General features: G+C 41.6%; 1 protein-coding gene and 1 long non-coding RNA gene across 5 annotated transcripts in view; one reads left to right on the top strand and one right to left on the bottom strand.

The window, feature by feature from the left end:
* Positions 1–13,198, bottom strand: part of LOC101434066 (uncharacterized) — a 59,208-nt gene extending 46,010 nt beyond the window's left edge. For 2 of the 4 annotated variants that reach the window (XR_009182321.1, XR_009182323.1), the window contains exons 1-2: positions 13,028–13,198; positions 1,023–1,146 (exon numbers count right to left, since the gene is read on the bottom strand). This is a non-coding gene — a long non-coding RNA (uncharacterized lncRNA). The remainder of the gene's footprint in view (positions 1–1,022; positions 1,147–13,027) is intronic. The other 2 variants (XR_011646783.1, XR_009182322.1) reach the window with 1 other exon arrangement.
* A 433-nt stretch (positions 13,199–13,631) lies between these two features.
* GLP2R (glucagon like peptide 2 receptor) overlaps positions 13,632–21,486 on the top strand; it is a 139,229-nt gene continuing 131,374 nt past the window's right edge. Inside the window, exon 1 of the mRNA XM_058283482.2 lies at positions 13,632–13,787. The gene's annotated coding sequence lies outside the window, so the exon portion shown is untranslated. The remainder of the gene's footprint in view (positions 13,788–21,486) is intronic.

Genomic DNA, 21,486 nt, shown 5'->3' with positions numbered 1-21,486 from the left:
GGAAGAATAAACCAGAAATGAAAATGGTTCCTTAATCTACAGGGGCTAATTGAAGAAGGGGTGGGAAAGAGAGGGATGAGAACAAGACTTTGAGGTCACCGTTATATATAATTTTGACTTCTGAACAATGTAAATGTTTTACATATTCTAAAAATAATATTAAACCCAAAGGGTGGGGAAAAAAGAAAACCCTAAAAATGAATACATACAGAAAAAAAGGATAGCATGATACACAGAAAAAAATGAATCAATTCTAATAACTATGGAACAGAATAACCTGAGTATTCTTAGTAAGATATGTTTTAAGTTCAAAATAGAAAAAAGGACAAATCTCAAACTTCACTTAATGTTTGAAGTGGTATTACTCTAGTAATTGTGAAACTATTTTCTGCAAATTGTAAGATAGAGCAAATGAATAAAAATATACTGATGCTTTTGGAAACCAGTGTTCTCACTATGAGAGAAAGAAAATACGAAGACAGAAGAGGAAGATCAGAAAGAAACAAGTGGCGTCATATTTGAATTGAAGACACAGGCACAAACTCAGGATTTTCTAAAAAATGTATCTCCCAGTCAAATCTTGCCACTGTTTTTGTATGGTCCATGAGCTAAGAAGGGTTCTTACATTTTGAAATGTAAAATGCAAAAAAAAATAAATGAATAATTATCCTTCTGGCAAGATTAAATGCTTGAGTTGCTGAGGATACTGGCTTTTGGACCACAAAGCCTGAAAGATTAACTATCTGGGGAAAAGTTGACCAACTCCTGAGCGAGACTACAAAACTGTTAGAAATTTTTAAGATAACGTAGGAGAAATTAATGTCATGCTTCATCTAGTCTCAGGGAGTAAATAATGATGAATGGGTGGGTTGTGATGTCAATTCAATGTCCCATTGGCCATCATATGCAGAGACACACACATTTACACGCACACGTACACACAGGGCCTTGGACAGGGTACGGTTTTCTGAACTCAGAGCTCCAAAAAACCACTTTAAATACTAACCCTCTCCTGGTATTACCTTGGTTGTGCTTTCACCATTTCTTTCATACTGATTGCGTTGTTGGATTTTCTCAGCAATCTCTTGGGCGATGTGACAAGTAGTCTCTAAGGCAATGTGACAAGTAGAATCCTATGTAGAGAGCCTACGGCAAAGTCATAAAAGGGGGGAAATGGTTAAGGTTCTTTAGAAGAAACCTTTGCATTTATCTAAGTTTGAGTTATTTAATTCTAGTCACAAATCCAAAATTTGAAGCAAATAACAGAAGTTGAGGAAGAGAGGACAGGGCTCGCCACAATAGCCGTATGTGTCGGGCAGTAGTTACGCTGCGCCACGCTGTTCTGAATGCGTTGTTTATAGGAACTCACTTAATCCACAGAAGGGCACGAGGAGGTGAGTGCCATCACCAACTCCATCTGACGAGGCACAGAGGTGCAGTGGCTGGCCCAAGTAGCACCGCAGGGTTCAAACCCAGTCATTGTGCTCTTAACCATGGCACTATTTTACCTACGAGTCAGCATTTGTGTTCATTTATTCAGAAAGCATTCCACAACTATTTATGGAGGTCCCGGAGAATGCAGCAGTGAACAAAATATACAAATTCCATGTTTTCAAGGAGCTTACATTTTAGTGCGGGGAGAGAGGTGTAAGACAAATTAACACATTGTATATCAGGTGTTAATGGTAGCTAAGAACAAAAATAAAGCAGGGTAAAGGCAGAGAAAATGACAGGAGAGGTGCTACATATATTAGACCAGGTGACACTGGGGGGAAGTGAGCCAGCCAAACCACAGCTGGGGGAGAGGTTTACAGGAAGGAACAAAATGCTCTGGGACAGAGGACACATTCCCACCTGACGTCAGAGCTTATCAGAAATCTCAAAAGTTTGCTGAGCACCTCCTTGTTTTTCAACAGTGTTGAGGGCTTTGAAGGGTTCACACTGAATTCCCCTACACCCTTATTTGTTCCTTCTGTTGCAGGATCTTTATTTGCGAGCTTGTTTATGCAAAACACTGAAGTGTGCATACACATTTCATCTCTCCTACCAGACTGCTAGTTCCTAAAGAGCAGGAACTATGCTGTGCTTATACAACTAACTTACTTTCCAGACTGTTCCAGTGTAAAATATTGAAAACTGCTGTTTTCCTAATGTCCCAATGTTTGCTTGAGAAAATAAACAATCCATTTTGTAAAAATCTTTGGGGGATTTCCGGGAAGATCACATGCTTCATCTCTTCTCCTCAAGAAAAATAGCTAGAGGACAGGCTGAAACAGCCTGGAAAAAGATCTCCTAGGGTTTAGGACACCAGGCGAAGGCTGGACACCGCCTAGAGGAGAGAGGGACAAAGCAGGGGAATTGCTATGACAGAACTGTGAGTTGAAACCAGCAGCTGGCACCACACTGAGGACACTTAAGAATTCTCAGGCCTCTGGGCCTGCCACTACAAAGTGGGCTCCAGAAAATAGGAGAGAGAGGGACACAGCCTAAGGCTGACTCAGCTTTTGACTCAGAGATTTGGTCTGCTGTGTCCCAGGAGCCCTTCCAGGCCAGGTGGGACCACATCACTGCTTGCCTGGGGAGCCGGGATGGGGCTAAAGATGTACATCCCTCCCAATCTTCTCCTCTACTAACCAACCAGGACCTATTGTTGAGGACTCAGAGGGGAGTGGGATTATTTCCTACCTGGGAAAAGGGAGGGGGCAGCCAGAGAAGGCTGGTGGACTGTCTCTGAGAAAGTTAGAATTGCAAGGCTCAAAGCCTCCAGACAGGAAGCTCTATCACACAGATCCCTTCTGTGTTGCAACAAATACATTCGGACCAGGCACTGAACTGACAGCTGTCAAAGAGCACCATCTTCTGGCAGAACAAGGAAGTGCACGTGAGAAAATAAAAATAAGAAAGAGGCTTTTTCTGGCCTTTGTAGTCTCCTTCCCCAAGGCCCGATGAAGCAAGTCTGCAACCAGTTACTGGGTCCAGAGCCCAGTTCTGAGCAACTAGTAGGAAAAATCCTAACAATCCAGGTCAATCCAAGAAGCAAAGAGCAGTGATACCACACAGCCTCCCACCACTAAATCCCTACAAAAGAGAAAGAAATTGAGCATCTGAGTAAACTGCATCCTAATCAGATGCCCAGACATCAGCAAAAAAAATACTAAGAAAATGGAAGATAAAGCCCAAGAAAGGAACATATCAAAGACCCAGAAGAGATGCAGGATTTGAGAGAATTAGCAAGATGTGCACTAATTTCCAAAATCAAATTGAGTTGAAAGACAATGTGACTAAAGAGATAAATGACATCAAGAAGACACTGAGTGGGAAATGGATGTGGCTTAAGCAACTGAGCTCCTGTCTACCATATGGGAGGACCAGAGTTCAATTCCTGGGGACACCTGGTGAAAGGCAAGCTGGCCTGCGAAAAGAGCTGACCTAAGCAGAGAGCTGGCTGACGTGGAGTACTGGTCTGTGCAGGAGAGCTGGCTCCCACAGGAGTGCTGGCGTACGCAGAGAGTTGATGCTGGAAGATGACACAACAAAAAGAGACACAGAGGAGACAATAAGAGATGCAGCAGACCAGAGAGCTGTGGTGGTGCAAGATTGTGCACCTCTCTCCCACTCCAGAAGGTCCCAGGACCAGTTCCCGGTGTTGCCTAAAGAGAAGACAAGCAGACACAGAAGAACACACAGAGTACAGAACAATGGTTGCTGGGAGGAGGAATGAAAAAATAAAACTAAAAATAAATCTTCTAAAAAAAAAGAAGATGACATTGAGCAAGTGCAAATAAGAATTTGACCTCCTGTACAGAAAAGTAACACAGCTCATGGGAATGAAAGACACAATAGGTGAGATAAAAAACACATTAGAGAATTGTAGTTGGTGCTGGGGTTTAAGATATACCCAGGGGATCTGAATCTCTGGACTGACCATATAATAGCCAGGTCCTGAGCCTCAACAGACTTCAGCTCCTACACTCTAGTTTATTGGACTTACGCCACTCAGCTAACATGGAGTTGAAGAATGTCAACCACCACATCATGGAGCCAAGAGTGCCTACAATGAAAGCAGGAGGATTGCATCCAGCATCCATGTGGAATCTAAGCCCCCTCTTGACATAGATGTGGAATGGACACAACCAATCCAAGGTCCACAGGATGGAGGAATAGAATATGGATTAGAGTGGACTTATTGATATTCTATTCATGAACTCTTGTGGTTAGTAATCAAAGAAAATGTGGCATTGGTGTGGAAAAAGTGGCCATGGTGGCTGCTGGGGGTGGGGAATGGGAGGAAGAGATGAGATGTGGAGGCGTTTTCGGGACTTGGAGTTGTCCTGGGTGGTGCTGCAGGGACAATTACCAGACATTGTAGGTCCTCCCATGGCCCACTGAATGGAAAGTGGGAAAGTATGGGCTATGACGTGGACCACTGACCATGAGGTGCAGTGATGCTCAGAGATGTATTCACCAAATGCAATGAATGTGTCATGATGATGGAGGAGAATGTTGCTATGGGGGGAGTAGTGGGGTGAGGGGGGTGGGGGGGTACATGGGGACCTCATATTTTTTGAATGTAATATTAAAAAATATGAATAAAAAAACACATTAGAGGCATACAACATCAGAAGCGAAATGAAAGAAGAAAGAATAAGTGATACTGAAGACAGAGCAGTTGAAATTAGAGAAAAGAATGGAAAAAATTGAGCAGGGTCTCAGGGAGTTCAATGACAACATGAAACAGAACAACATATATGTCATGGGAGTTCCAGAAGAAGAAGAGAAGGGAAAGGGGGCAGAAAGGGCATTTGAGGCAATCATAGTCAAAAATTTCACAACTCTCATAAAAGAAATGAACTTACATGTCCAAGAAGTGCATCGTACCCCAATCGAAATAAATCCAAATAGACCTATTCCAAGACACATATTACTTAGAATTTCGAATGTCAAAGATAAAGAGAAAATTCTCAGAGCAGCAAGGGAGAAGCAAATTATCATGTACAAGGGACATCCAGTAAGACAGAGCACAAATTTCTCTTCAGAAACCATGGAGGTGAGAAGACAGGTCTGATACAATTAGGATACTGAAAGAGAAAAACTTTCAGTCGAGAATTCTTTATCCAGCAAAACTGTCCTTCAGATATGAAGATTAGTATAAAATATTCACAAACAAACAGAAACTGAGAGAGTTCACAAAAAAAAAAATCCACCTTTGCAAGAAATATTAAAGGAAGCCTTAAAACCTGAAATAAAAAGACAGGAGAGAGAGGCCTAGAGGAGAATATAGAAGAAAAAATAGAGACAGGATAACCAAAAGAGTAAAAAGACAGACAAAAATATGATATGACATATGAAAATTAAAGAATAAAAAGTAGAATAACGCATTTACAGTAATATTGTTGAATGTGAATGGATTAAACTCCCCAATCAAAAGATATAGGCTGATAGAATGGATAAAAAAAGCATGAGTCATCCATATACTGCTTACAAGAAACTCACCTCAGACCCAGGGCTACAAACTGGCTGAAAGTAAGGAAGCAGACATGGCTCAACCGATAGAGTGTCTGCCTACCATATGGAGGGGCCAGGGTTCGATACCCAGGGCCTCCTGACCCGTGTGGTGAGCTGGCCCACGTGCAGTGCTGCTGCACACAAGGAGTGCTGTGCCTTGCAGGAGAGTGGCGCCACACACCCGGAGAGCTGATGTAGCAAGATGGTGCAAGAAAAAAAGAGATGCAGTTTTCCAGTGCCGCCTGACAATATAAACAGATGCAGAAGAACACACAGCAAATGGCAGAGAGAGCAGACAATGGGAGGAAAGAGGAGAGAAATAAATGAAAATAAGTTTTAAGAAAAAAAAACCTGGCTGAAAGTGAAAGGTTAGAAAATGATACTCTATGCAAATATTAACCAAAAAAGAGCATGGGTAGCTATACAAATATTGGTCAAAACAGACTTTAAATGCAAAAAAGTTATAAGAGATACAGAATTAAATATTAATAAAAGGGACAATCCATTATGAAGATATAATAGTCATAAATGTCTATGTACCTAAACAGAGTACCCCAAAATACATTAGACAAACTCTGGCAAAACTTAAGGGACAAATATACATCTCTACAATAATTGTTGGAGACTTTAACAACCCACTAACAGCATTAGATAGAACAACTAGACAGAAGATCAACAAGGAAATAGAGAACTTGAACAATCTAATAAACGAGTTAGACCTAACAGACATATATAAAACATTGCATCCCAACTCAGCAGGTTATACATTTTTCTCAAATGCCCATGGATCTTTCTCCAGGATAGACCACATGTCAGGGCACAATGCAGCTCTCAATAAATATGAAAAGGTTGAAATTATACAAAGCACCTTTTCAGATCACAATGGAGTGAAACTGCAAATCAATGATAGACAGGAAAAAAATAAATTCACAAATATGTGGAGACTGAACAATACGCTCCTAAATAATCAGTGGGTCAAACAAGATATTGCAAGTGAAATCAGTAAATATACTGAGACAAATGAAAATGAGAACACAACTTATCAAATTTATAGGATACAGCAAAGGTAGTCTTCAGAGAGAAATTAATAGCCCTAAATGCTTATATTAAAAAAAGAAGAACTAAACTGAAAGATTTAACTGAACAACTAGAGAAACTAGAAAAAGAACAGCAAACTAATCCCAAAGGAAGCAGAAGGAGAGAAATAATTAAGATTAGAGAAGAAAAAAATGAAGTTGAGAACAAAAAAACAATAGAGAAAATCAACAAAACCAAAATTTGGTTCCTTGAGAAGATCAATAAAGTTGACAACCCCCTAGATAGACTAATAAAGAAAAAAAGAAAAGATGCAAATAAATACAATCAGAAATAAAAGAGGGGATGTTATGACTGACACCAAAGAAATAAAAAGGATAAGAGGATATTGTGAGAAACCATATGCCAACAAACTAGACAACCTAGATGAAATGGAAAAATTCCTAGAAATACACAGATAACCTACACTGATGCTACAAGAAATACAAGAACTTAACAAATCAATCACATCTAAAGAGATTGAATCCATCATTAAAAATCTCCCGGCAAAGAAAAGTCCAGGACCACACGGCTTCACAATGAATTCTACCAAGAATTTCGAAAAGAATTAACACCAATCCTGTTTAAACACTTCCAAAAAATTGAAGAGGAGGGAAAATTACCCAATACATTTTATGAAGCCAACATCACCCTAATATCAAAGCCAGATAAAGATTCTACAAGAAAAGAAAATTACAGACCAATCTCTCTCATGAACATAGATGCAAAAATTCTCAAAAAATTATTTGCAATTGAATCCAACAGCCTATCAAAAGACTTATACATCACGACCAAGTGGGATTTATTCCTGGTATGCAAGGCTGGTTCAACATAATAAAATCAATCAATGTAGTACACCACATTAACAAACTGAAGGGGAAAAAACACATGATCATCTCAATTGACCCAGAAAAGGCATCTGACAAAATCCAGCATCCTTTTTTGATAAAAAACACTTCAGGGAAATGGACTTGGCCCAGTGGTTAGGGCGTCTGTCTACCACATGGGAGGTCCGCGGTTCAAACCCCGGGCCTCCTTGACCCGTGTGGAGCTGGCCCATGCGCAGTGCTGATGTGCGCAGGGAGTGCCCTGCCATGCTGGGGTGTCCCCCGCGTGTGGGAGCCCCACGCGCAAGGAGTGCGCCCGTAAGGAGAGCTGCCCAGCGCGAAAGAGGGTGCAGCCTGCCCAGGAATGGCGCCGCCCACACTTCCCGTGCTGCTGACGGCAACAGAAGCGGACAAAGAAACAAGATGCAGCAAATAGACACAGAGAACAGACAACTGGGGGAGGGGGGGAATTAAATAAATAAATAAATCTTAAAAAAAAAAAAGTACTGCCTTTTTAAAAAAAAAAAAAACTTCAAAAGATAGGAATAGAAGGAAAATGCCTCAATCTGATAAAAGACATATATGAAAAACCCACAGCCAATATCATACTCAATGGGAAAAGATTGAAAGCTTTCCCTCTAAGATCCAGAACAAGACAAGGATGCCCACTGTCACCATTATTCAATATTGTACTAGAAGTTCTAGCAAGGGCAATTAGGCAGAAAAAAAATTAAAGACATTCAAACAGGAAAAGAAGAAGTAAAGCTCTCACTGTTTGCCAATGATATAATCCTATATTTAGAAAATTCTGAAGTACCCAGACAAAGCTACTTGAGCTAATATATGAGTTCAGCAAAGTGGCATGGTTACAAGACTAACATGCAAAAATCAGTAATGTTTTTGTATATTAGTACTGAACAATCTTTGGAGGGAATCGGTGGGGAAATTCCATTTACAATAGCAACAAAAAGACTCAAATACCTAGGAATCAATATAACCAAAGAAGTACAGGACCTATATAAAGAAAACTACAAAACAATGCTAAACGAAATTTTAAAAAAGACCAAACAAATAATAAGAGAATAAATATCGGATTAAGAGAATAATTGGATTATGAGATAAATATCGTGAAAATGTCAATCTTACCCAAACTGATTTATCAATTCAATGCAATACCAACCAAAATTCCAACAGCTTATTTACAGAATTAGAAAAGGAATTACCAAATTCATTTGGAAGGGAAAGTGCACCCAAATAGCCAAAAGCATTCTAAAAAAGAAGAGTAACATGGAAGGAATTTCACTGCCTGACCTTGAAACATATTACAAAGCTACCGTGGGCAAAACAGCATGGCACTGGCATAAGATAGACACATCGATTAGTGGAATAGAATTGAGAATCCAGAAATAAACCCTCACCTCTATGGTCAACTGGTTTTCCACAAAACTACCAAGTCCATGTTAACGGGACAAAGTAGTCTCTTCAACAAACGGTGGTGGGAGAACTGGATATGTATAACCAAAGAATGAAAGAAGACCCCTATCTCACTCCCTATATAAGAATCAACTCAAAATGATCAAAGACCTAAACATAAAAGCCAGGACCATAAAACTACTAGAAGAAAATGTACAGAGATATCTTCAAGACCTTGTAATAGGTGGTGGTTTCTTAGACCTTATATCCAAAGCACAAGCAACAAAACAAAAAATAGATAAATGGGACCTCCTCAAAACTAAACACTTTTGTACCTCACAGGTATCAAAAGGGTGAAAAGATAGTTGACTCAATGGAAGAAAACATTTGGCAATCACATACCCAATAAGGGTTTGATATCCAGGATATATACAGAGGTATTACAACTCAACAATAAAAAGACAAACGATCCAATTAAAAATGCACAAAAGACTTGAATGGACATTTGTCCACAGAAGAAATACAAATGGCAAAAAAACACATGAAGAAATGCTCAACACACTAATGATTAGGGAAATGCAAATCACAACTACAAGACACCATTTCACACCTATCAGAATGGCCACTATTAAAAAGACAGAACTACATTCTGAGGATGTAGAGAGGATGTAGAGATAGAAACTCTTATTCACTGTTGGTGGGAATACAGAATGGTAAAGCCACTGGGAGGACTATTTGGCAGTCCCTAAAGAAGCTGAATATAGACTTGCCATGTGGCCCTGCAATACCCAGAAGAACTGAGCAGTGACACGGACATCTGCACACCTATGTTCAGAGCAGCGTTATTCACACTTGCCAAAAGATGGAAACAACCCAGGTGTCCATCAACAGATGAATGGATAAACAAACTGTGGTGTATTACATGATGGAATATTATGCAGCTATAAGAAGAAATGAAGTCATAAAGCATATGACAACATGGATGAACCTGGAGGACATTATGTTGAGCAAAGCAAGCCAGACATAAAAGGACAACTACTGTATGGTTGCACTACTATGAACCAAAAGTATTGTGTAACATACTGTATGAGTAAAAAAATTTTTCTATGTATCTAGTACATTTAATTGAGAAATTTGTTTATTCAACTATGTCTTCTCTTTATTTTTAAATTATTGTTTATATTTTCATTTATTAAATGTACAAAATAAAGTTTAAAAATGAAAAAAAAATCTTTGGCCTCCCACGTTACTTATACACTGTTGAAACTGAAAAATGTTTCTTTGAATGAGGGAAAAAATAGGTTGCAATCCCTTCCTTTAGGAAGCTTATCAAAGTAATTACAGCAATGGCTAGCAATTGAGATTCTGATCTGGGCCAGGTCCTAGGCTAAGGGCTTGACATTTTAAACTCCATAAGGACCCTGTGAGGTGAGTACAACTCCTATCCCTCTTTTCCCAAAGCGGATGTGGTGAAGCCCAGTTTCAAGCTCAGTCTGACTCCAGAGCTATATCTTAATATCTTTAGCATGATGTTCTAAAGTAGCCTCATTCATTTATATGTGTGTGTGTATATGAAAAAGGACTGGGTAAGGCAAGACAACACACAACTAAGAGACTGGAAGGCTGGTAAGGAAGACTGGGCCCTGACTCCATATATGCCTCATCTTTTAACCTTTTTTTCCCTCCGTATTGACATCTATGAAAACAAAAGTTTAGGTCTGGCCTAGTGGTCCCAGACATTTTATATGAAAATTAGTAATATTAGTGATGCTACACCTCTTCCAAATATGGGGTATAAATGATAATTGTAGAGTTTAGAGGTGGGAAAAATTACTGTTGACAAATACCAATGGGTGCCACCCACCTCCAGGCATTCTAATTGAATCAGCATGGGGTGTGAACTGTGGTTAAGAATCCTGTTCCAGAAGGAGCAGAGAAAACCTTTTGTGCACACACTAGGTGCATGTATGTCTGTGCCAATCTATCTTGTGGCAGCCTGAAGGACTGAACTAGGACACTCATCACAGACTCACCAGAATTTGCCTGCAATTAGAGGTGGCTTACAGGTCAGCTAGAACACTGTAGAAGGATGGTCAAATCGCAGCTGCCTGGGGTGAGGACAGCCAGCTTTAGGTCATACAGTATAATACCTGGGACTGAGAAGATAAGACTATTGCTTAGGGGAAGGTGGACACTTAGATCCATGTGAACATGGGAATGATTAAGGCCAGGCAGGCATGGCCAGGACAAGACGCATGCTCAGAAAAGATCAGAGAGCACCCTACCCTTCACCTCAGGCTGTTTTTCAAACCCACTGTTAGAACAGCCTAAGCTCTGAAGGAGAGCATTCACACAGGGCAATCTGCAAAGGCTCAGAACTGGGTTTTCTTTTCTTTTTGATAGTTTTGGCTTTCAAGGAAATCTCTGTTTATTAATAGCTAGAGATAAGCTTAAGGAACAGACACCTCACTGACTAAATTCCTGTGAATTCAATAGTTTCACTTCTATGAAGCAAGCCAAAGGAAATAAGAGATGTAACAAAGGGACAGCTTCTGCAAAAATCCGGGCTGGGAGGCAATTACCTCATTTAACAAAGAGGGAAACATTAAAATAAATTATAGTCCCTCATTTGAAGCACTATTAAAACAGTATAAAAATCAAGTTTTCAGGAAATGTTTAATAACATGGAGAACAGCTCCCTGTTTTGTGTTTTAACATATTAAAGTGTTAAAGTGATAAATTTATTCTAAAAATCAACAATGGGCTATTTCCAGATGGTAAAATTAACGATGGTATTTTCACTGCAACTTTTCAGTATTTTCTGACTTTCTTACCAGGGGTGCATACAGCTGTTAAAATTAAGTGGGGAAGCAGATGTGGCTCAACTAATAGAGTATCCGCCTACCATATAGGAGGTCCAAGGTTCAAACCCAGGGCCTTCTGGCCTATGTGGTGAACTGGCCCACGCGGTGAACTGGCCCACGCGCAGTGCTGCCACACACAAGGAGTGCCGTGCCGCGCAGGGGTGACCCCAATGTAGGGGAGCCCCACGTGCAAGGAGTGCGCCCCACAAGGAGAGCTGCCCCATGTGAAAAAAGCACGGCCTGCCCAGCAGTGGCGCTGCACACACCTAGAGTTGATGCAGCATGATGACGCAACAAAAAGAGACGCAGATTCCCGGTGCTGCTGAGAATGCAAGTGGACACAGAAGAACACACATGGAATGGACATGAGAGCAGACAATGGGGATGGGGGGAGGGGAAGAGAAATAAAATAAAATACATCTTAAAAAACAAAAAATTAGCTGGACAAAAATTAGTGTTAAATTAATGAAGAGATTAGTCCAGATGATCTGTGTCCTGGGCAGATCTAACTTTGATCTTGGAATTCATTCTCCTAATATCCAGATTGTCTGCACCTTAAAGAATTATAAACCATACCTTAAAATACCAACATAAGACATATACTCCAACAAAAACTTAGAGAGCTATAAAACGTTTTTAATTATTAGAAAGTTCAAGTCCAATAAGCTAGGGCAATAAGCTCCTTGGAATCAGAGCGTGTGTCTTTCATCATTCAGTCCTTGGGATTTAATGGTTACTTACTGTTAATAAACGAGTAAAATAAACCATTTTCAGTAATTGCCTGACTGCAGAAGTTACTGCTGAAGGAAGAGAATTCATGATATCTACTAAGGAAAGGGGGAAATGCCTTATGATTGATGCGTAATTTTCCTCCCAAAGTCCTACAAGTTTTCTGAAGGGCACACAAGATCTAGGTCCTAGCCACAGCGGCTTATTAGCTGGTTGGGGACCATGGATTTTGAATCTCTTTTACTCCACCTGTAGAAGTAAAGGGGAGAGGGGGGAGTCCGTCAGTGGGACTGACATTCGACAAAAAAGAGGACTCCAGGGAAGCCTGCATCAGTCAGCTACAAAACCAGGACGGGCGGGAAATCACCACGGCGAGATGCAGCCCAGAATGGCTTTAGAATATTCAGATTTAGCTCAAGTCCTCAGCTCCCGGTTTCCGTCCCGGGCCACCCCCGCGAGAACCCAGAGTAGTGGGATACGACTGAGTCCCTCTCAGCACAGTCCTCGCGGCCCCGCCCCTCATTCGGAGAGGTTCCAGCCCCCCAAGCCGAGCGACCGCCCGCTCCCCGGGAGCCTGGCCTCCCGCAAGGGCCCCCAGTGCGCGGCCGCGCTCACCCGGGACTCACGAGGGGTCCGGGGCCACGGTGCTGTCTTCGCGGGTCTCCCGGCACTTTCTGCTCTCTGCAGCTGACTACGGCGGCCCGCGCGGCTCATACCCCGCGGCTCGGCCCGTTTGCGCCCGGAGCCTGGAGTTTGCCAAGTAAATTCCCTGCGCTAGTGCCTGACAACGATGAAACGATGATAAGGAGAGGAAAGCGCTCCTCGGGGAAACGGAAGGTTGTAGGAATCTGCGCTACTGAGGCACAAACTGCTGGGCGCAATGAAAACAAAATTGATGAGCCGAATGTGACAGTTTTCCCACGAAGGTGAGGCGCCTCTGTAGTGACTTCAAACGTAATCCCGCCTCAGACCAGGGGCCCAAAGAAGTATCGAGTGTGTATTATTTTATAGCAGCCTGCCTCTCGAGACCCATTAAATGCTTGACTCTACAGTTAGTTAGCAAGAAAGTGACATGGGAAGAGGAGGAATAAGTTCTGTGCATTTAATTCCTTCCAAATTCCGAGACACTTAACAGCAAGGAAAAAGGAGCCCTCCATTTGCAAGGGGGCGTGAGCTCCGCAGGCTGGGTTTCAGCGCAGGCGTGGATCTGGTGCGCATGCGCCCGTCAGTTACCATAACGACCGGAAGGTGGCGCACCAGCTGAGAGACCTAGAGGCAAATGAGCGGAAGATGGATAACCGCGTGCTGGCTGTCCAAGCTTCGCCCGAGGCGGAGGTGGCGGAGCTGGATCTTGAGGCCGTGATCGGCTTCAACGGTGAGGCCTCGAGCATTGTCTGGCTGGGGGATGTAGGAACCCCGAGGACGTAGAGTGCGAATCGGGACATGGAGACACCGGGGCAGGGGTGTGGGGAGGCCCAAAAGGCAGCGGGGGCATTGACAAGAGCCCTGGCCGGGGCCCAGCTCGTCTTCTCCTGTCCGAGGGCCTTGGAATGTCACTTCCTCGATCAGAGCCTCAGAAAGTGGCGTGGTGTTTACCAGCTCAGATCCCCTGTTAGCACCCAAGAGGGACTAAATGCCTCGCAAGCATTGCCCTGGCCAAAGAGCGAATGAGGACACATCTTTCTTAGGACCCTTCTCCCACCAGGTCGGCCTCCCCTGGCCCCAGGCCCCTGTGTAACCCCCGGATGCTGTCTGTGTTGGCCTCTGGAACCAACTAACAAATCTCTTCTAAAATCCCAGCTGATGTACTAATGAGAAAGGCCTGGGGAGGGAATGTGTGTTAGAGCAACTGCTTTAGGGGATGGTCTTGGTCTTCTAACTGGGAAGGATTCTAATAGTGAGGATTTCAGACCCCGTAGACGGGGAAGGGGACGCCCCGGGAAAGCCTGGGGAGAGTTGTTTCTGTCCGAGGAGACCTTGCTGCTCAGCTCAAATCTTGTGACTGCTTGTTGTTCTGAACATTAAGGGGGGAAATGCTGAGTTGCTTTTTTTTGTTTCGTGTTTTTGGAGGGATGCAAAAAGTAATGTATTAAACCAGGAAAAGCAAGACTTTTTTTAAGTGCATCCCGATGCCTGAAAGCTTTAAAATTGTAATAATGTAGGGTGCAGAACAGTCAATGACTGAAATTTTACGCATATTCCAGGACGTGGCTCTTGTCTCTCACCGTCGTTTTACTTTGACAGTGTCTGATAGAGCGTGGGCACCTAATACATCTGCGTTATTAGCTGCCTTTGGGGCTGGTTACAAGACCATTTGTAAAGTGGCCTGCCCTGAGCGCTAAGGGTAACTGGTGAGGCAGTGTGGAACCTTACACCTACAGCTCTGCAACTGAATTCACGAGATTTCCTAGAGTCCAAGAGTAAATATATGGTAGTTTGTAACCCACGTCTTCCATGGCAAATACTGAATATATTTGCCTTTTAGAAAGGCCCAAATCGATTGAATTGTGTTTTACCTTGTTTTTGTGACAACTGATAGTCTTCTTCATATAGTCAAATATACATTTATTTAGAAAAACTAAATAACCAAATAGTAAGCTATTTGCTGAGAATACAACCATAAATGCATGGCCATACCTTAAAAGATGAGTTTAGAAAATTGGGAAAACACAGTGAAACAAGAACAATTGAAAAAAACCAATCCATCATTACCCTTTCCAAAGATGTCACTCTTAATCTTTTAGTGTGATCTTTCATATATGTACTTACATATAAAAGTATTTTTAATCAAAGTACACTCATGCTGTATATATTCTCTTATAACCAGATATTTTCTTCACTTAACCATATACCATGCAAATCTTTCCTTAGTAATAAATATGCTCCACACCATAATTTTAATTACTATTTTATTGTATTATTCCATTGCATGGACAAGTCATAATTTACTTTTTTTTTTTTCTTCCAGAAGATAATTTACTTTAAAATACCCTGTTGGGGAGCAGATATAGCTCAAGTGATTGAGCACCTACTTCCCATGTATGAGATCATGGGTTTGATCCTGGGTGCCTCCTAAAAACAAACAAAGAAACAAAAAACCCAGCTCTCATTGGGGAAGGAGATGTAGCTCAGTGGTTGAATGCCTGCTTCCCATGTACAAGGTCCTGGGTTCAATCCCCCACACTTCCTAAACAACAAGAAAAACCTGTTGTTAATAGGTTAGCATAATTTCCTTTTTTTTTTGCATTTATTTTTAAATGCTGTAAGGAACATCTGGATAGCTAAATCTTTTAACTTTTTTCCTTAGGGTGGAGTCTGGTTAGGGAATGGCAGGTAGCCCAGTGTGGCTTCAGTGTCAGGAACTGGCAGGGTGACCCTGGAAAGGGTACCTAAGGGTTGATTTGGGATGCCTTAAATTGCAGGTTATTGAGTTCATATTTCACATGGAAACAAATGAGAAGCAACAGCAAAGGCTTTTTATTGTTGTGACACAAGCACCCATCATACTTTTATATTATAGTTTATGAATTTTAACTCTGGAGGGTGTAAGTATATAACTGTACTTGACTCTTCTAGGTATTGTATTTTGCCAGGAACCAATTATTTAAGCAAATAAAGTAGAATTATGTCGATTATGAGAACCTTCTGTAAAGTGTTCATTATAAAGAGTTTGGTATCGACACAAGAATAGTCACGTGTATCAATTGACTTTTTTTATCAATTGATTTTTTTAACTATTCTGCAAAATACACCTACAAATTATAAAAACAACCATCTCCAAATTGGTCAGGGGTCTGTGAGCTATATAGCCTGTGGGCCAAATTAGGCCCCCTGCCTGTTTTTGTAAATAAAGTTATATTGCAACAAGGTCATGCCCGTTCCTTTATGTGTTGCCTACAGCCGCTTTTACATAACAGCAGAGTAGTTGCATCAGAGACCTATGTCCCACAAAGCCTAAAATACTTACTCTCTGGCCCTTTACAGAAAAAACTAACAATCAAAAAAAAAAAAAACCAAAAACAACTGCTGACCTCTGAAATAGACACTTGGCAAAGAAATATAAATAGTTACTGGTTCAAAATATAATTAAATCAGTGACTTTTTTTTAACTTTTCAGATTGTTAAAATCTAAAAATATAGATAATGGTAAGATAAAAATAAGAAATGGTTCTGAATTGCTATTAACAGAATAAATTTTACCACCTTTTTGAAGGACAGTTTTATAATATCTATTACAAGTTTTAATAAGGTTAATCTTGGAGCTTTTAAGAACTCAATTCAAGTTTTCAAAAAAGTATGTGCAATGAAGTTCACTGTGACATTGTAATAGCCCAGTTACTGGAGAAGACAATCCAAATGTCCATTGGTAGAAAATGGTTTTTTTTTTTAAGTATAGTCTATTTGCACAACAAAATACTATATAACAGTTAAGAAAAATTAGATATATCTATATAGAATAACAAGGGAAATGTCTAAGATATATTAAGTGTAAAATGCAGTTTGCCAATAGTATATATGGTATGAGCCTATTAGAGTTTGTTGTTGTTTTTCTTAAGATTTATTCTATTTATTATTTCTCCCCACCCCCTCATTGTTTGCACTTGCTGTGTCTATTCATCTTCCTTGTTTCTTTAGGAGGCACTGGGAGCCAAACCGAGGACCTCCTATACAGGAGGGAGGAGGCTAATTGCTTGAGTCACCTCTGTTCCATGCTTTGTTGTGTCTCTCATTGTATTTTTCTTCTTGTGTCTCTTATTGCATCAGCTTGCCATGCCTGCCTGTCACGTCAGCTTGCTGTCTTGCTTGTCCTCTTTAGAAGCATCAGGAACCTCCCCTCCCTGCTTTGTTGTGTCTCTCATTGTGTGTTTCTTCTTGTGTCTCTTGTTGCATTAGCTTGCTGCACTGACCCATTGAGCCACCTTGCTGTCTTCTTTGGAAGGCACTGGGAGCCAAACCAGCGACCTCCCATGTGGTAGGTGGGAGCTCAATCACCTGAGCCACATCTGCTTCCCCTATTAGGGTTTTTAAAAAGTGTTCGTGTGTTTGTGTTTGTGTATGTGTGCATGAAAGAGAGAGAGAGAAAATAGAGAAAGAAAGACTGTTCATTGTGGTGAACATGTGTCATTTAGGCTACTTCACATCTCAATATCCTTCTATTTTGAGGAAAATCCCAAGAGAGGTGAGAATTGGTTCTATTGCCTTTGGTTCAGGCTTAACAGAAGCAGACATTTCCTCTCCTAAGTCCTTGCAGCCAATTCAGAGACATGATGTAATAGGCTCAGTCAATCAGATATTCCCACTCAGTATTTCCACTCTTTTTTAAAAAAAATTTAACATATATACAAAATAACATTTCCCATTTTAACCACTTTCACGTATGCAATTCAGTGGTACTAGCTACATTCACAATGTTGTGCCCCCATCACCACCACCCATGAACAGAACTTTTCCATCACCCCAAAGAGAATCTCTGTTCCAATTAAGTGTTGGCTCCCCATTCTCACCTTCCACAACAGCCCCCTGTGTCCTGTACTGTACTTTCTGACTCTATGAATTTGCATATTCTAGGTATTTCATATAAGTGAAATCATACAATATTTGTCCTTTTATGTCTGGCTTAATTCACTCAACACAATATTTTCAAGGTTCATCCATGTCGTCTCACGTATCAGAGCTCTTTAAATCTGGGTAATAGTCCATTGGGAATAAACAAAAATAAACATTTTGTTTATCCATTCATCCATAGATGGATACTTGGGGTGCTTTCACCTTTTGGCTGTTATGAGTAATGCTGCTATGAACACTGGTGTACAGGTATGTGCCCCAGTAGAATTTTGACTCTTAAAGGAGTGATGCAAAGGAGCTGAGTCTTGTGGGAGTCACGTCATATGGCAGTGAGAGTTCATAAGTTCACATCACTTGGTCTTGCCTTCCCATTGCCTGCCCATTTTTCAAGTGTGATTTTCCGCATTTCCTACCAATTCTGTGGGCAATTTTTATTCTTTCCATAAAGTAGTTTTTCTGCTACATTTATCCAGAGATGCTCCTTCTAGTTTGCAATCAAGAACCCTGGTCTTCTCTTAAAATGCAAAGAAAAAAATGCTAAAGAGGCTCCATTCAAGATCCCAGAGAGGGAGGCTCTCTTGGACAGAAGCTTTGAACATCCAGCAGGAATGGACAAAAATATCTTTCTCAAAGCTCCAGAAAACAGTTAAAGGACTGCTGTTATGGGTTGAGTGCCGAATCAAGGAAAAAGCTACATGAAAGTAGTAGGGTAGGGAGCAGATGTGACTCAAGCCATTGAGCACCTGCCTCCCACATGGAATGTCCCAGGTTCAGTCTCCAGTGCCTCCTAAAGAAAAAACTAACAGAAAACAAGCAGAAAATGGGCAAAAAAAGTGCACAAACAATGAGCAGACAACAACAACAAAAAACGAGCAACAACAGTGAGCAGATAATAAGCACAAACAAGAAGCATAAAAACCCCACAAAAGCAGGCAAATGGGTGAGGGAGCCATCTCGGGGCAGGGTGAAGTAGTAAGGTATCCTGGTACCCTGGCTGGCACGTGCTCCCAGTATAGAACTCTGATCCTGATTTTGGAGTAACCCTTACTCATACTAGGAGTGTGTACGTCTGGCCCATTCTGTCTGGTGGTGCCCTAAGGAACACGCCATCCCAGAACTTGCCCTGTGTGTAAAAGGCAGTTCCCAGAGCTTTCCTACAAAATTCTGTGGGAGAGCAGTCAAGTCGTATTGCCTGGGGCAAAGGATTATTGACTATAGATACATACAGTGCAGTGCCTGGAACCATGAGGAAACTTTCTTAGGGAAGAGAAGACACTCCTAATCTGCATAAATGTGGGAATTCCTAAGGCCAAATGGTGCATGCCCAAAACAAGACTCATGTGCCTAATGGGCCAGGGAGGACCCTACGCTTTGGCCTAGATATTCTCTAAACTAATGGTATAGATAAGCCATAAAAAAGAGCAATGAGCAAAGACTAGGAAAGGTGTTTTCTTTCCTTCCTTTCTTCATTCTTTTCTCTCTTTCTCCCTCCCTCTTTCTCCTTCCTTCCCTTCCCTCCCTCCCTCCCTCCCTCCCTCCCTTCCTTCCTTCCTTCCTTCCTTCCTTCCTTCCTTCCTTCCTTCCTTCCTTCCTTCCTTCCTTCTTCCCTCCTTCCTTCCTTCCTTCTTCCCTCCCTCCCTCCCTTCCTTCCTTCTTCCCTCCCTCCCTCCCTTCCTTCCTCCCTCCCTCCTCCTCTTTTGTTAGCTGCTGGCATTCAAGGAAAACTCTGTCATAACACTAGTTGTATACAAGCTTAAGGATCAGATGCTTCAGAGTCTAAATTCCAGTGATAACATTAAAATATTAAAATGTCCGTGTTTCAACAAAAGGTCACAAAACATACAAAGAAACAGGAAGTAATGTCCCAGTCAATGGAGAAGATTAAAGTGCTAGAAACTCTTAATGAACTCTGTATTTTATGCAGGATTTTTCTCTAAAATGTCAACTTCACTAACAACAATGAAAACATGAAAAAAGAAAAAAAAAAAAAAAGAAAACATCAATGAGTAGGACCAGATCTGTGACATATAAAACAAAGACTTTTAAAAAATGGACCTCAAAGAGCTAAAGGACAAAGAATTAAAGGAAATCAGGAAAATGATAGATAAACACAAAGGGAATATTAATATAGAGATGGAAATTATGAATACGAACCAAACAGAGCTGAAGACCTCAGTAACAGAAATTAAAAATTCCCAGAGGGCTTCCACAGCAGGTTGGAGCTGGCAGAAGAAAGAATCAATGAACTTGAAGATAGGAAAATTGAACTCATTCAGTCTGAGCAGCAGAAAGAAGAAAGAATGAAGAAAAGTGAACAGAACCTGGAACCTGTGAAACACCATCAAGCTTACCAATATTTGCATTGTGGGAATCACAGAAAGAGAAGAAAGAGAATATTCAAAGAAATTTCCCAAATTTAATGTTTGATCCATTTTGAATTGATTCTTGTTTAGGGAGTGAGATTGGGGTCCTCTTTAATTTATTGGTTATGGATACCCAGTTCTCCCAGCACCATTTGTTAAAGATACTGTTCTGCCCCAGAAAAGTGGGCTTGGTAGGCTTATCAAAAATCAGGGGAAGTGGACTTGGCCCAATGGACAGGGCATACGCCTACCACATGGGAGGTCTGCGGTTCAAACCCCGGGCCTCCTTGACCTGTGTGGAGCTGGCCCACGCGCAGTGCTGATGTGCGCAAGGAGTGCCCTGCCATGCAGGGGTGTCCCCTGCATAGGGGAGCCTCAAGTGCAAGCAGTGCGCCCTGTAAGGAGAGCTGCCCAGTGTGAAAGAAAGTGCAGCCTGCCCAGGAATGGTGCCGCACACACGGAGAGCTGACACAGCAAGATGATGCAACAAAAAGAGACACAGATTCTCAATGCCACTGACAACAGAAGCAGACAAAAGAACACGCAGCGAATGAACACAGAGAACAGACAACTGAGGCGGGGGGGGGGGCATGGGGAGAGAAATAAATAAACATAAATCTTTAAAAAAAAATCAGTTGACCATTGGGGTACGGGTCAATTTCTGAATTTTAAATTCAATTCCATTGATCAATGTGTCTTCTTTATGCCAATACCATGCTGTTTGTTTGTGTTAATTTATTTATCCCTCCCTCCCCATTGACTGCTCTCTTTGTCCATTTGTTATGTGTTCTTCCATGTCTGCTTATATTCTCATTAGGTGTCTCCAGGAACCGATCCTGGGACCTTCCAGAGTGGGAGAGAGGCAATCGTTCTCTTGTGCCACCTCAGCTCCCTTGTCTCCTGTGTCTCTTATTATCTCTCCATTTTGTCTCTTTTTGTTGTGTCATCTTAGTTCTCCGCGTGGGCCAGCACTCGTACACAGGCCAGCACTCCACGCGGGCCAGCTCGCCCCACGAGCCAGCTTGCCTTCACCAGGAGGCCCTGGGCATTGAACCCTGGACCTCCTATATGGTAGAGGGGAGCCCAATTGCTTGAGCCATGTCCGCTTCCCAATACCATACTGTTTTGATCACTGTAACTTTATAA

This window comes from Dasypus novemcinctus, chromosome 21, assembly GCF_030445035.2.
Source record: "Dasypus novemcinctus isolate mDasNov1 chromosome 21, mDasNov1.1.hap2, whole genome shotgun sequence".
In the NCBI taxonomy this organism is placed as follows: Eukaryota; Metazoa; Chordata; class Mammalia; order Cingulata; family Dasypodidae; genus Dasypus; species Dasypus novemcinctus.
This window is presented reverse-complemented; position numbering and strand designations above follow the sequence as displayed.